The sequence below is a fragment of the Camellia sinensis genome, chromosome 3, assembly GCF_055761805.1.
Source record: "Camellia sinensis isolate YWXY chromosome 3, ASM5576180v1, whole genome shotgun sequence".
NCBI lineage: Eukaryota > Viridiplantae > Streptophyta > Magnoliopsida > Ericales > Theaceae > Camellia > Camellia sinensis.
The window spans coordinates 83,441,316-83,458,268 of record NC_138963.1 but is presented as its reverse complement, the minus strand read 5'-3'; positions in this window follow the sequence as shown (position 1 = coordinate 83,458,268).

Below are 16,953 nucleotides of genomic sequence, written 5' to 3'. Positions count from 1 at the left end.
TCTTCACCAAGCGGTCTGCCCCCGCCCTGGCTGGGCCTCCTTCTCCCTCCAACCTTCCAGCTACCGCGCGAGCGTGATAGATTTCCGTGGCAGACGGATCCCTCCTTCTTGGAGGGCAGGGCCCTTTTGGGTCTACTTCCTCCCGCTCGGCGCACCCTCGGTCAACCCAACTCCCACTTGCACTATTGGGGCAGTCTCCACAACCTCCAGTATTGGGGTGACCCCCACCACCTCTGGGGTATCCTTGGCCACAGGGACCTCCACCTCAGCTGGGGCCACCTTAGCCCTCTTGGCCCCAGACTCATCTACAGCTTCCTCTGGAGCACTCATCTTTTTCTTCTTCTTCTTCAGAGCCTCCCCCTTCATTCTGGCCTGTTCTTTTACAAGATCTACTGGGGGCGGTCGTGGCTCAAAACTGCTTAAGTCTTTTCCCCCCAACGGCCTTGGACGCGGTCGGATCCTCTCTCGCGCGATCGGTTGAGGCGGTCGGTCTCCTCGCACTTCCTTCAACTTCGTGGCTTTGGCCAGTATGACCTGATCCTCTACCTCCTGAGCTTCTCTTCTCGCCTCCAATTCTGCTCGGTCGAGGTCCCCACCCCTCGGCTGCGGTCCCAGCCCTGCCTCAAACAATGCGGACGGTTGAACAAGCTCGTCCCATTTGGCCTTCTCTCTCTCCCTCCACTCCTTCACCCTCTTCACCCTCTTCACCCTCTTTTCCGCCGCTGCCCCCAGTCTTGACTCCATCGACCTAATGGGCACCTTCTAGATAGTGCGCACCCCCAGTCCCCCATTAGCAGACACGTAGAACCACCGTGGCCGCCACCCCTTGATCAATGTCGGCAGCCCCGCCACCAATCCCCTCCCCATCACTGCCTGTAAGGTGACCCACGTCTCTTGCTGCCCCGAAGCCTTGTAACAAGAAAAGAACTCGTCTACCGCCATGGCCTCCCCTCCATTCGCCTTGGGCCACGCGCTCGCACAGGCCAGCAGAATCTTCTATGCATTGGGCATCAATTGCCCCGGTGCTACCTCCAGCCGGTTTAACACGTCAACCACCACTTGGGGCAGTGGCAACCTCAGCCCACTTTTTAGCGCCTCCTCGTAAAGGGAAAACTCCCCTAGCCTGGCATCAGACGGCCTTTCCCTTGATGTTGGCAGCAATAACTCCACCTCTGCCGGAATCTGGTATCTTTCCTTGATAGCCTCCAAATCCGCCGCAGTAATTGTGGATTTGTCAGCCTTAGTGTGCCACTGATCCGGCTCTACCTGGCTTATTGGCCTTGGGGCCAATATCAGGGCCGACGCCTGCGATTGTCCCACCGTTTCCCCCACCCCCACAACTCATGTCTCCACCCTATATCGCGCCGCTAACTCTTCTGCATCATCGTCTCCCAGAGGATCCACCCTCACATTCACCGCTTCTTCTTGTGCCATTTCTAAGGTTCGCTTACGAATCACTTCTGACGCAGGAGCAAGGAAGTTGAGAAAATGTTGCACAGATGTGTCGTGCGCAATAACGGACTTAACACTTGGATATTTTGATTTTTGTTAAAAGGTAGGTGAAACGAATCGTACCAAAAACCCACGGTTCACCCGTATTCCATGGATCCACATTAATTTTCGCCCGTTTCAAAACCTTTTAAATCAATCGCCAAAACCGCCTTCTCAAAACCCCCCCTCGTGACCTATCGTTTCATTTCTGCCCCCAACGCTTCACTTCCCCCACGATATTGCCACGTGTATGGCCACGATGCACTGTCCCCTCCCCTTACCCTGTCCTTTCCATTTCACATCATCACATGGCCCCCCCTCCCCCCCTCTTTTTGAGCCCCGCGCCGTCCAAGCCGGCACGCCTAACGGTCGACCCCCCCGCTCGGCCACCCTCACGGTCAGCTTCTTCCGCTCGGCCACTCTCGCGGTCAGCACGCCTAACGGTCGACCCCTCCTGCTCGGCCACCCTTGCGGTCGGCACGCCTTACGGTCGACCCCTCCCGCTCAGCCACCCTCGCGGTCGGCACGCCTAACGGTCGACCTCTTCCGCTCCGCCACCCTTGCGGTCGGCACGCCTCACGGTCGACCCCTCCTGCTCGGCCACCCTTGCGGTCGGCACGCCTCACGGTCGACCCCTCCCGCTCGGCCACCCTCACGGTCAGCTTCTCCTGCTCGGCCACCCTTGCGGTCGACACGCCTAACGGTCGGCCTCCCCACTCGGTTCGCACTTCTCGTCCTTATTACTATTCCCTTCGTTAGGCTAAAGTTGCACTCGGAAATGGGGGACTACTGACATGGATAGGCCCACAAGGCTTACGGCCCACAGCAAACAACCCCAAACCCATCGCTTGGGACCCATAGCATAACCCGGTTGGCAAAGCCCAGGACAGCTGGAGGCCATCTGGACATGGAGAGCCAATGGCATTCAGGCACATGGCAGGTGAAACACAGGCCACATCAGCAGACAAAGATCTGCAGAGTTATTGCCACAACACATCACCATTAATGCAGCCCATCACAGCATTTATTATGACAACACCTCCCCGTCGGAACAGAGCCCCCTCACCCTGAACAAGGTAAGCTACGGCACAGGCTTTCGGCGGAACGGGACACGTCACAAGGGACAGTGAAATGATTATCAAAGGATATAAGCAAGAATCGAAGACAAGAGGAAGGTTAAGCTTTCCTATCTCTCGCTCTCTCTCTCTCTCTATATATATATATATATATTTCCTTCCTCCTCTACTGATTCACACGCCGGAGGGTTCACTAGGGGACTACCCCGTTCCCCTTTGGACTTGCTTGCAGGTCATCTGGTGGAATCATCCGCCTGAATCGAAACTTGAGGAGCTTGGACCAGCCTAGCCCATCCACCCAGGACGAACTGCATTATCAATATCAAATAAAAATTAAACAAACCATAACAAGTATAATTTAAAAATTACTTCCCTCGTATTTTAATTATAAAATTACTATTTAAATTTACATATGTCTGCTATACACATAATTTAGGATGTAATATTCATGATTGAGCTCTTGAGCGTAACTAACCCAAGTCATGTTTGTTTAGCATCTTATAGTTTTTATTTTAGTAGTATATGTTAAAATATTTGATATAATTTTTTTATTACAGTTTATAAAATAAAAATAATTTTAATAGTTTTTTTAAAAAAAAATTGTTTATTAAGAAATTTTGTGAAATATATTTTTAGGCCTCGTTTGGGAACAAGCTAATTTAGTAACTTTTTGGTTATTTGGCTAAAATATGAGCTAAAAAAAACTAGTATATTTGGGATGACTTTTTGACTTTTTACGAAAAGATGTGCAAAAAGTAGAGAGAAAAGAGAATATTTGACTTTTTTGTATAAATTGTTGACTTTTTGACTAATTTAATAACTTTTTGACTTTTTAATTAAAAAGAAAGGTTTCCAAACGAGACCTTCATATCTAATTTTAACTCATAAAAAGTTTGCATGAACATTCCCGATAACCATATGCGTTAAGGGGCGTTTTCTAAAAGTCGAATCTCTCCTGAAAGAGAGCTAGATAAACGATGCCCAAATCAGAAATAAACCAGATGTGATCGATGAGAGCGGTGGGTTTTTATGGCTTTTACTTTACTTTTTTGCCAAGTTTAGCTTTGTTGTGCTTCCGCGAAGAGGTGAGTAGAAGCGGGGACCAAACCTAAAATAAAGCCTCATTTCATTATTACTATCTTTCTTTAGACCGACTGGATAAAAAAAAAAAAAAATTAGAATGCAATGGATTGTTAATTTTAAAATAAATGATTTTTAAATTATTTGGTTAGAGATAGTGTATATTTCATATTTATTTTATCTTGATATTAGATGTTTAAAAATAATTATTTTAATAAATCTCATGTTTAATTAAAAAATTTAGGACTTTTCTTAAGTGTGCAACTTACACCTTACACTTACGCCTTTCTGTTTGCTGTCCTGTTTTATGTTTACACCTTCCATTTACACCTTTTGTGTTGGTTGCACATGGTGTGTAATAACAACACCCAAAAATTTATGGAAAATGATAACTTCTCAAAAGATTATTTTGACCTTTTGAATTGTTTACTATGACAATAATTTAAAGTATATTTTATTTAATTTTACTAAGATAACTATTAATTTTATTTAAATAAGATATTAGAATTGTTATATATCACGAAATTAATTTACATATGTTTCAAAAAAAAATCAACATATTTTGAAAAAAAAAAGTTTTAAAAAATGACGAAGAAATATTTTTTATATTGTTTTCCTTTTAAATATTGAAATTATATTTCCTTTTATTATTTTGCTAATACAAAAATAATAATAATAATAATTATATATCATGAGATCAATTTATACATGTTTAAAAAAAATTCAACATGCTTAGTAAAAATGTTTAAAAAAAAAAGAAAGAAATGTTACATACTTGAGGGTTAATTTCGTCATTTAATTAGTTAATTCAGATGTTAACTCAATTCGTCCATTTCTATCTCATCGTTCTCCTGATGAGATAGAGTTATCCCATATATAGGGAATTATTGTTCTGGCTTTCGTTTTTCTATCAAAACGTTGGACTATTTTTTCCTTGGACAAGGAGTCCAATCTCATGGGCCCCGTTTGTTTGGGGTTATAGAGAGGATTGGGATTGATAGTGAGGTAAGACCCACTATCTTTATGTTTGTTTTGAAAGATGGAGAGAGGATTTGTAATCCCTTCCGAATTATAAATCCCCTTGGGGAGGAGATTTGGATGGGCCTCCGGCACTTGGTATTAGAAAAATAGTCCGCCGAACTATTTTTTTTTCTTTTTTTTTACATGTTGGGCATTTTTTTTTAAACATTAATGTTTAATTTTTTGTATTTTTTGTCAAGTAAAAATCATTGTTTTATTTGTTTTATTTTTTTTGGAAATTTTTTATTTTTATTTTTTACACGTTGGGCATTTTTTTTAACATTAATGTTTAATGTTTTTGTATTTTTTTTATTTGTTTTATTATTTTATATAAAAATAATTTAACAATTCTTACACCAAGAACTACTATCAAAACAAACACAATTTTACTTAACCCCCTCACTATGAATCACCTCCATTTTACCTCCGAAAACAAACAGGACCATGGTTCTATCTCACCAAACAAACACCCCTGTATGTGTACCAAAAGTGCATAAAAAAAAATTATAGACCTCTACTCAAGTTTGATAAATACTACAATGCATCTATAATCTTAAGGAAATTCTACTATACACACTCCAGAACCATATGCCCTCAGTTATGAATTTTTTTTATTATAACCTATTGTAGTATTAATTATGATTTGGTATACACATTGTGATATTAATTATGACTCATTGTTATGATATTATTTTTGTTATGATTCAAAAAGTCTTTAGTTATATTTATGTTCTGTTTGTTGGAAAAATGGTTAATATAGGCATATTTTGGGACGACTTTGAGCCCAAAATTGAGTGGGCCCCGAACGTCTCTTGGGACGGGTTCGAAGAGGTGAAGCGTTCCTTGCCACGTGACAAGTCACACAGTGAAGACGGTTCGTTAAAACCATTTATGAGTGAATGGGAACATGACGTCGTTTTCGGGTTCGTAGAATTGAAAATTTAAGGAAGTAAATGTGGGTTTCTTTGGAAAGGGTTGTCCCACATTGAAACTTTAGGAGAGTTTTGTTGAGTATATAAACTCTAGTCTACAATACTTGGGTTGGGCCCCAAGGGGCACCCAAAGTTTGTAGAAATGAGGGGTTATGGACAAAGTGAACCTTATCCAAAACCACCACACAAGCGCGCGCGCCGCCGCCATCCGTCCGGCCATGCCAGGTGTGGGTTGGGTCGGTTCTTGTATTAAATTTTTGGACAAAATTCATTTGAATTTTTTCAAAAATTATTGCGGGAATTTTAATTTGAATTTGAATTCAAATTTTAGTCCAAAAGTTGTGCCTCCTACAGTTCAAATTCCATACAGAATTTCGAACAGATTCATTTCAAACTGCCCAGAAAGTTACAGGTTCAAATCTGGACAATTTTTTCAAACTGTCCAGCAGTTACAGTTTGTAGACAGATTCAGTTATCTGTTGCACCTGTTCTTTTGAAATCCATATCTGTTCATTTCAAATGAAGCACCTGTTCGGGTCTATTTATACTAGACTTGTTCTAGCAGATTTTTGGTTGATAAAAATATATCCAAAATTCTGTCCGAAAGGTTGTTGAAATTCGGACAAATTCAAGATCTGTCCAGTTTTCATTTTGAATATGTATAGAACAGTTTCATATCTATACAGGCAGTTTACACACCTGATCGAACAGATTTATTTGCCTAGAAATACCAACCATTTTCCAGCAATCTTGAGACCCGAAATTTAGTCTGCATACTTTATGTTGCTGTCTAACTTTTATTAAGTGCATTTTCCTTCATTCTAGTTTTAGAAAAATAACAAAGAGAGTATAGAACACAGGTTCTAGTTCGCCGAACAAATTTTTTTGAAGTGCTTCTACAAATTTGTGAAGATCATTGTATCCTAGGAGATAGACGCCACTCAACCGTAAGCACCGTAGCGGGGCAAATCTGTCTTAAGGACAGAGTGTCATACGCTCGACTTGGTCTTTTGATTTTTATTTGGTTCGACAAAATAAATCCTGTAAGTTTTACTTTATTTTGTTTGAATTATTTCAATTTATTTTATTTACACAGAAGATTGTTCCAACAATCTTAAGACAGATTCGAATTTATTCTGTTTACAGAATTTTTTCGTTTGTTTCCTTTTCTCTTTCTTCTTTTAAGAAAATTATTTGCTGTGGATTTACAAAATAATATTCTGGTTGGAAAAATAAATAGTGATTATATGCTATTTGAGAGATAGTATTAATATACTGTCTATTTTCTTTGGCAACTAGTAGTACGATACTGGTGCCATTAACAATTCAGAATATATTTTTGTGGAATTTTGTCAGAAAATTAATTTTGGTTTTTAGAAATTATTTTCTGAGTTTTCATTAATTAAAATTTTGTTTCAGTATTTTAATTATTGAAGTGTTACAAAAATTTAATTTTCTGTGTGGAATTAATTTGGTTAAATAAAATTTTATTTTATTTTCAAATTAATTGGAAAATAAAAGTTACATTCTTGTTTCTTTTATTTTTACAGAATTTAATTCTGTGAATTTGGATTAATTTTCTGTGTGGAATTAATTTGGTTAAATAAAATTTTATTTTATTTTCAAATTAATTGGAAAATAAAAGTTACATTCTTGTTTCTTTTATTTTTACAGAATTTAATTCTATGAATTTGGAATAGTTTTCTGTGTGGAATTATTTTGGTTAAATAAAATTTTATTTTATTTTATTTCCAAATTAATTGAAAATAAAAGTTACATTTTGTTTTGTTTATTTTATTTTAACAGAATTTATTTATGTAGTTTTGGTTTAATTTGTTTAAATAAAATTTTATTGTATTTTCAAATTAATTGAAAATAAAAGTTACAATTCTTATTTCTTTTATTTTTACAGAATTTAAAATTCTGTGTTTTTTAGTTTAAATTTTCTGTGTAGTATAAAATTGTAATTATAATTTTATTTTAGAATTTAGAATTTATGGCTACTAAAACTGGTCAAACTAATGTTCTAACCAGTACTAGTATGGTGATTGCCATTACGCCAACCTCTCCTTATGTTGGGACTGTGCCAGTAAATAATGGTGAAAAATCAGAGAACTTCTTAAGAACTGATATTTGCAAAGGCAAAGGAAGATCAAGTAAGAAGATTGCTAAAGCCAAAATGACCGAAATTGATAAAATTTTCAATGGTGTAGATGTCATAAATCTTTCTGCAGTTGTTTCTGAGGCAAATATTGTCGAAAATCCTAAAGAATGGTGGGTGGACACTGGTGCTACTCGCCATATTTGTGTTGACAAAAAGATGTTCACATCTTATTCTTCAGTGGATAATGGTGAACAACTTTTTATGAGCAACTCCTCAACTTCCAAAGTTGAAGGACAAGGAAAGATTGTTCTCAAGATGACATCAGGAAAGGAACTCACTTTCAACAATGTGCTGTATGTACTGGATATTCACAAGAATCTTGTATCTGGACCTTTGTTGAGTAAGAATAGGTTTAGGCTAGTTTTTGAAAGTGATAAGTTTGTACTTACCAAAAATGGGGTGTATGTAGGAAAATGTTACATGTTTGATGGCCTTTTCAAAATGAATGTAATGACTGTTGTACCCTCAGTTATTAATATTAATATATCTTCTTCTTACTTGCTTGAGTCTTCAAATTTATGGCATGATAGACTAGGACATGTTAATTATGGATCTTTACGTAGATTAATTAATGTGGAATGTTTACCTAAATTTGACACTGATTCAAATCATAAATGTGAAATTTTTGTTGAGGCAAAATTATCTAAAACTCCTTTTTATTCAATTGAAAGAAGTACGGAACCACTTGAATTAATTCATAGTGACATTTGTGATTTTAAATCAATTTAACTAGAGGTGGGAAAAAGTATTTTATCACTTTTATAGATGACTATACTAGATATAGTTATGTTTATTTAATTTGAACCAAGGATGAAGCTTTGGAAATTTTCATTCAATATAAGAATGAAGTTGAAAATCAACTTCGTAAGAAAATCAAGAAACTTAGAAGTGATAGAGGTGGTGAATATGAATCACCTTTTGGTGAGTTTTGTAAAGAACATGGAATAATTCATCAAACCATTGCTCCTTACTCACCTCAGCAAAATGGAATTGCTGAAAGGAAAAATAGGACTTTAAAAGAAATGATGAATGCCATGTTAATCAGTTCTGGATTACCTCAGAACTTGTGGAGGGAAGCAATATTTTCTGCTAATTATATACTTAACAAAGTACCCCGAAAGAAAGTGAATCAAACACCTTATGAATTGTGGCATGGAAGAGTACCATCCTACAAACACTTAAAAGTGTGGGCGTGTTTGGCTAAAATGGCTATTCCTAGTCCTAAAAAGACTAAGATAGGTCCTAAGACCATTGATTGCATTTTCATTGGTTATGCCAAGAATAGTAGTGCATATCGATTTTTTATTCATAAATCAGAACATTCCGAAATGCATGTAAATACTATTGTTGAATCTCGAAATGTATCTTTCTTTGAACATGTATTTCCAAATAAGACTGGACAAGAGATTAGTAACTATAAAAGATCTCATGATCAAGAACATGATCAAGAACAAGAGTTAGATCAAAATGAGGAAGAAGAACCTAGACGTAGTAAACGTGTTAGAACCTCAAAATCTTTTGGTCCAAATTTTCTAACATATTTGTTAGAAAATGAGCCTTTAACTTTTAAAGAGGCTATGTCCAGTCCTGAGGCTCCTTTATGGAAAGAGGCTGTCAACAGTGAAGTTGAATCCATCTTGCAAAATCACACTTGGGAATTAGTGGACTTGCCACCAGGTTGTAAACCTCTTGGGTACAAGTGGATTTTCAAAAGGAAAATGAAAGCGGATGGATCAATTGACAAATACAAGGCAAGACTTGTGGTCAAAGGTTTTAGGCAAAAAAAAGGTCTTGATTACTTTGACACATACTCACCGGTTACTAGAATAACATCCATTAGAATGCTAATTGCCATTGCATCTCTATACAATCTAGAAATTCATCAAATGGATGTGAAAACCGCTTTCTTAAATGGTGAGTTAAATGAAGAAATTTACATGGAACAACCAGAAGGTTTTTCTATTCCAGGGAAAGAAAAGAAAGTGTGTAAATTGGTTAAATCATTATATGGTTTAAAACAAGCGCCAAAGCAATGGCATGAGAAATTTGACAAGGCAATGATGTCAAATGGATTTAAAATTAATAAGTGTGATAAATATGTTTATATTAAAAACACAGATAAAGGTTATGTCATTATATGTCTTTATGTAGATGATATGCTTATCATAGGTAGTAATAATGATATGATTAAAACTACTAAGAAAATGTTGAATAAACATTTTGACATGAAGGACATGGGCATTGCTGATGTAATTCTTGGTATGAAAATTACCAAAACATCAGAAGGTTATGCTTTGCCACAATCTCATTACATTGAGAAAATACTTGATAAATTCAGTAAAGATGATAATCATCTTGCTAGAACACCTGTAGATGTTAATTTGTATCTTTCTAAAAATGTACAGGAAAGTATTTCTCAATTAGAGTATGTCCAAATTATTGGAAGCTTAATGTACTTGATGAACTGCACTCGCCCAGATATAGCTTATGCAGTAAGTAAATTAAGTAGATATACGAGTAATCCGGGAGTAGAATACTGGAAAGCAGTTATAAGGGTTCTAAGATATCTCCGATTTACTCGTAACATTAAGCTTAATTATACTAGATATCCAGCAGTACTTGAAGGATACTGTGATGCAAATTGGATATCAGATACTAGAGACTCGAAGTCCACCAGTGGGTATGTCTTTACTCTTGGTAGGGCGGCTGTATCTTGGAAATCTTCCAAACAGACTTGTATTGCTAGATCTACTATGGAATCAGAATTCATAGCTTTAGACAAAGCAGAGGAAGAAGCAGAATGGCTTCGCCACTCCCTTGAAGATATTCCAATATGGCCAAAACCGGTGCCTGCTATATGCATACATTGCGATAGTCAATCAGCTATAGGTAAAGCACAGAATCATATGTATAACGGTAAGTCTCGACATATTCGTTGTCGACATAATACCGTAAGACAACTACTCTCTAATGGAATTATTTCCATTGATTATGTGAAGTCTAAAGACAACATAGCGGATCCACTAACCAAAGGGTTAGCAAGAGAGTTAGTTGAGAATTTATTGAAGGGAATGAGACTTAAGCCTATTAAATAAGAGTTACCACAACGACAACCCAACCTAGTTGACTGGAGATCCCAAGATCTAGGTTCAAAGGGATAACCGAGTTGTGAATGACTCAGAAGGATCACCGGGGAGTCCAACTCCTACCTATTTCTATGATGAAATAGTGATGTCTGCAACGTTTTAGGTTAAGTAAAACTTTTTAATGATTCTTATATCTAGGTTAACCTAGTGGAGTATAGCAGGATACTCTTCATAAGAATCACGTATATGAGTGTGAACTGGGCCGGTTCTATGAGATTTGTGAAGGGCTACAATTCTCTAGAGCACTCATGAAAGATTAGGTTGTTCAGGGCCAAAAAGAACACAATAGTGAGAACTAAACTGTGTTTGGAGATATACTGTGTGAGTTCTATTGTCTTGGTTTACACAAACGACTGAACAGTTTAAGACATCATGTTCACTGGTTAGCTAGTAAATCCGATAGTGTCTCACAAGGGAAGGTTCAAAGCCAAAAGCTACCTATCATTTGCAAAATATTTCCAATTTCTGTACTCTTTGTAATTAGATCATGTTGTTGCATTTTCTCTCCGTCAAATTCCATTCATGTGGGGGATTGTTGGAAAAATGGTTAATATAGGCATATTTTGGGCTGACTTTGAGCCCAAAATTGAGTGGGCCCCGAACGTCTCTTGGGGCGGGTTCGAAGAGGTGAAGCGTTCCTTGCCGCGTGGTAAGTCACACGGTGAAGACGGTTCGTCAAAACCATTTATGAGTGAATGAGAACATGACGTCATTTTCGGGTTCGTGGAATTGAAAATTTAAGGAAGTAAATGTGGGTTTCTTTGGAAAAGGTCGTCCCACATTGACACTTTAAGAGAGTTTTGTTGAGTATATAAACTCTAGTCTACAATACTTGGGTTGGGCCCCAAGGGGCACCCCAAGTTTGTAGAAGGGAGGGGTTATGGACAAAGCGAACCCTAGCCAAAATCACCACACAAGTGCTTACGCCGCCGCCGCCGTCTGTCCGGCCGAGCCAAGTCGTGCCGGGCCCGGGTGTGGGTTGGGTCGGTTCTTGTATTAATTTTTTGGACAAAATTCATTTGAATTTTTTCAAAAATTATTGCGGGAATTTAAATTTGAATTTGAATTCAAATTTGAATTTGAATTCAAATTTTAGTCCAAAAGTTGTGCCTCCTACAGTTCAAATTCCATACAGAATTTTGGACAGATTCATTTCCAACTGCCCAGGCAGTTATAGGTTCAAATCTGGACAGTTATAGCTTGTAGACAGATTCAGTTATCTGTTGCACTTGTTCTTTTGAAATCCATATCTGTTCATTTCAAATGAAGCACCTGTTCGGGTCTATTTATACTAGACTTGTTCCAGCAGATTTTTGGTTGATAAAATATATCCAAAATTCTATCCGAAGGGTTATTGAAATACGGACAGATTCAAGATCTGTCCAGTTTTCATTTTGAATCTGTATAGAACAGTTTCATATCTGTACAGGCAGTTTACACACCTGATCGAACAGATTTATTTGCCTAGAAATACTAGCCATTTTCCAGCAGTCTTGAGACCTGAAATTAAGTCTGCATACTTTATATTACTGCCCAACTTTTATTAAGTGCATTTTCCTTCATTCTAGTTTTAGGAAAATAACAAAGAGAGTATAGAACACAGGTTCTAGTTCGCCGAACAAATTTGTTTGAAGTGCTTCTACAAATTTGTGAAGATCATTGTATCCTGGGATATAGACGCCACTCAACCGTAAGCACCGTAGCGGGGTGAATCTGTCTTAAGGACAGAGTGTCACACACTCGACTTAGTCTTTTGATTTTTATTTGGTTCGACAAAATAAATCCTGTAAGTTTTACTTTATTTTGTTTGAATTATTTCAATTTATTTTATTTACACAGAAGATTGTTCCAACAATTCTAAAAACCAAAATTAACTCTCTTAATGTTTCAATCTGGGACAACCCTTTCCAAAGAAACCCACATTTACTTCCTTAAATTTTCAATTCCACGAACCCAAAAACAACGTCATATTCCAATTCACTCATAAATGGTTTTGACGAACCGTCTTCACCGTGTGACTTGCCACACGGCAAGGAACGCTTCACCTCTTCGGACCCGCCCTAAGAGACATTCGGGGCCCACTTAATTTTGGTCTCAAAGTCGGCCCAAAATATGCCTATATTAACCATTTTTCCAACAATGTTTGGTTATGACTTGATTTGTTTTTAGTTATAATCCTAAAAAGATTTAGTTATGATATTTGTAGTAAACAAGCCCACATATGCCATAACTTGTATGTGTGTATCATAACATAACTCATAATTTTTAAGAGAATTATACTAACCTCGCCTAATTATATAGTTGCATATCAACTACTCATCCCATTAGTTTATCATTAGTCAATTAATAGTTTGAATGCTGCATTAAAAAAATATAAAGTGACTCGCTATTTTGACCCTTTAACTATATCAACAATTAACAGTTTGACTAGACTAATTTTAACCCAATTCGTCCCATTTCTTTTTTTATATACACACGTTATTTCAGCCTTACGTTAACACTTGTGCATCAACAAAAATCCTCTATAGCAGAAACTTTCCAATGTAAAACTTATCTCTGTTGAGGCCATTCATCATCGGCACCCCAATCTTCATTGAAACCCTCCATCATTGTCGCAACTTCACACCGCATGCCATTTCTGCTAAGATCTTTAATCATTGTTGCCACTAACGTAACGTCCCAAAATAAATTCCATAAATCCATTCAAGACCATATATAAATCACAATATGAATTTGAGTATAATGTTCTTTCATTTTATGAGAGTTAATAGTACAAAAGAGTTTAACAAAATAAATACCTTATAAGCTTACATCTTTCCAAGATCATGTTTGGTTATAATAAAAGCGGATATAAATTCAATACATATAAAGCCCTTGGCTTGAATCAAAACAATAGTATCATACACAAAAGAAAAGCCTTTGCTCCAAATCCCTCCAAGCTATTGTCTTGGTGGAGGCATATTGCTGGCACTTGAAAATGATTTTTCCCAAATAAGGTGAGTCAAAACCCAGTAGAAATAATCTAACACAGTGTATGAATCTTAACAAAGATATAAGTATGATATGCATATCTAAAGCCCATGACAAAATCATTTATAACCTTTTCACAAAACCATGCTATGTTATGCTTTATACCTCAATTCATTTTATCTCAACTCATATGCCATTCATCATTTCATTCAGACAACCCAAACTAAGGGTATAACTCAGTGGGTCTCTAACCAACACAGCTATTATACAAATACTTCCATTTTTCCATTGTATGGATATTTTGTCCGTGGGAATCGGCACCCATGTATATACGCGATTTTCAAGACTTTCACCCTGAATACTCAAACCAACTTAATTCAGCGGAGTCCATTCCCTTTCTTTTCCCAACCATGGAGTACATTTCCTTTCTTCTTCCAAACATCATACATTTACAATTGTAGACACCCCATTTTTGACGGCCCTTCAAAACTTAAATGTTCTTGTAGGTACATCCGATGACGAGTCTGTCTGCTCGTCGAGCGCTCAAAGTCTTCAGCGGAACGCCATAGATTGTGAGCCTTGCAAACCTTGCATCCATTTTGTCTTATTTTTGGACCAGGCCTTGGTATTTCTTGCCTGCAGTCTCTGGTGACCTACCGACCATCCTTGGAGGCTGTTGGCCAATGCTTATTGCTTGGCGGCCATTGATGTGCCTTGCCTGCCATTAATAATGCCTTACCGGTCATCACTGATGGTCGACCGGCCACCAGTGTTTTCTGCAGATATTTTATGCCAGCTGTGCCAGCTGTTTGGACAGATGCTTACATCTGACCACACGTGGAGGGCTGGATGTCCTTCTATAGAATTCATGTTTTCTATATATAGGGGGTCTCCTCCCCCATTTTTGAGGGTTAGAAAATTTGGAACAAAAATGCTCTATCTCTCTACATTTCTCTCTCTCTCTCTTGAAATTTTGTCAAAATTGATCCTATTTGAGCTGAGGTCCCTTGAAGTCTTGTTAGAGCCCTTGAAGGTGGTTTTGGCTTGCATTTGTACCTAAAGTTGTGCTTGGCTTCAAGAGGTATAACACTTATCTATTAACTTGTTTTAGTATACTTGTTTCTCTATCGTTTCCACTGTTTTTGAGCCATTTTTGAGCTGTAAAAATCTCTGTTTTAATGGACTGAAATTGGTGTTTAAAGCCATTTAAGGTTAGGGGGTTGTCTCACCCTTCCTTATTCCTTGCCTCTAAGGCTTTTGCACCTTTGTTTTCCATTTTAAATCACCTTTTTTTGGGCCTTTAACCACTGAATTTCAGAGTATTTTCAGTGGCCAAAAACATGTTTTGAAGTCCAAAATTAGAGGGGTTAGCCTCCCTTCCTTATGTCTTGTTTGCTAGCCCAGTTAACTCTAAATGTTAGCATGATTTTCTAGTTTTTTGTAGCTATATTCCAGCATATTTTTGCCTTTGTTTTAGACTGCTTTAGCTCTGTCTTGGGCTGTTTGGATCAATTGAGTCTTGTTTTGTATGATTGTAGTGTAAAGGTCCTCACAAGGATGGTGTTTTAGGCCATTAGACACCCTTTGTTTGAGTTGATTGCATGTTTAGTATTGTTTTGCACTTTATTTCAGCACCTAAAAGCTCTGCAATCTCCCTCATTTCTTCACTCTTTATGTGATTTGAGGGTTGTTTCAAACTTGGGATTTTTTAAGCTTAAGATATTGAGGTCCATGTTTAATGGTTTAATCCTCTTTTGAGGGTTCATTACCAACGGCATGAAGCTTCTCTCTTGCCTTAAACCATCCCTTGGTTGACACTTCTTTCACTCTAGAAAACTCTCACCAATGGACTTATTTGATTAAGTAATGGTTGGTAACTAAAATGAGTAAATAAAAGTGACAAGTAAAATTGAGCAAGATAATTACTTGTGTGTTGTGTGTTCAATCGGATGTTAATTAAACACAAGGAAAATTGGGACATTTCATACTCAAAGTGATGAAATGTGCCAAAATTCCTAGGTCTCCATTGCTCTTGATCATGCATGATAGGGTGATGGTTCTCGGGTGTCATATTTTGCATTTATTGAACTTGCACCTCTTGAGTCACAAGACATCATGAAATGAAATTAATTGAAGTGGTGGTTTGTGGCTTAAGTTCACATTTTCTTGGATTTGTTCATGAAAAGGAGAGGTGAACTGTGTAAACAATCTGTAAGAATGCCTTCATCTTGTTCTGTTTGTCCTTTGTTGCAACAGGTGAAACAGTGCATCGGTGGCTGGCAGGCCACCATCCTTGGCTGGCAGAGCATCATTGATGGCCAACAGGCCACTCCCATGGCCAGCGGGAGGCCGGCAGTGTTTACTAGTGGCCGACTGGCCACTAATGCAAACCTTAGCAGAATGTTGGTAAGGTGCAGCAAGATCGTTCTAGAAGTGCTCAACTCTGCAAACAGAGGCTTTTGAGAGCAAAATGGAGGTCTTTTCAAGTGGTATCCGAGCATGCACATCTGTCAATTCCCGAGGCGGAACAGCAGATTAGCCTAGTTTAATTAGTTTAGTTTATTTCCTAGTTGCAATGGTTTTGTAATTACTTACTAATTAGTTAGCTTACTAGTTAATTCATTCAAGTGATGTAATAATTAGTTACTTAGTTCAGCTAATTATTTATTCGGTTTGTAATAATTAGTTTAATTAGCTTTGCCTAATTAGCATAATTAGTTGCTAGCTTAGCTTAGCTTATTTATTCGGACTCTCCGTCGTGAGAGCAAAATGTAATAATGTGTATGTTTTCCAACCCCACGTCTTTCTCCCTTTTATTTAATCGCTTTTGATGGTTCGATTAGGGACATGTTTCAATTAGCATACCTTATGTTTGCATCTATTCATCTTGTCTTGCATGCATCGAGGCTTGGTGCATCATTCAAACTACATTGTCATTTCAATACATTCTATGAATACATGTTTAAACCACATGTCATTTAATTGAATTATATGCCATATTAGTAGCCGAGCTTATTAATTGCATTATTGCATGTGTTGCATTAGACATCTTGTATAGTTAAGAATCATGCATA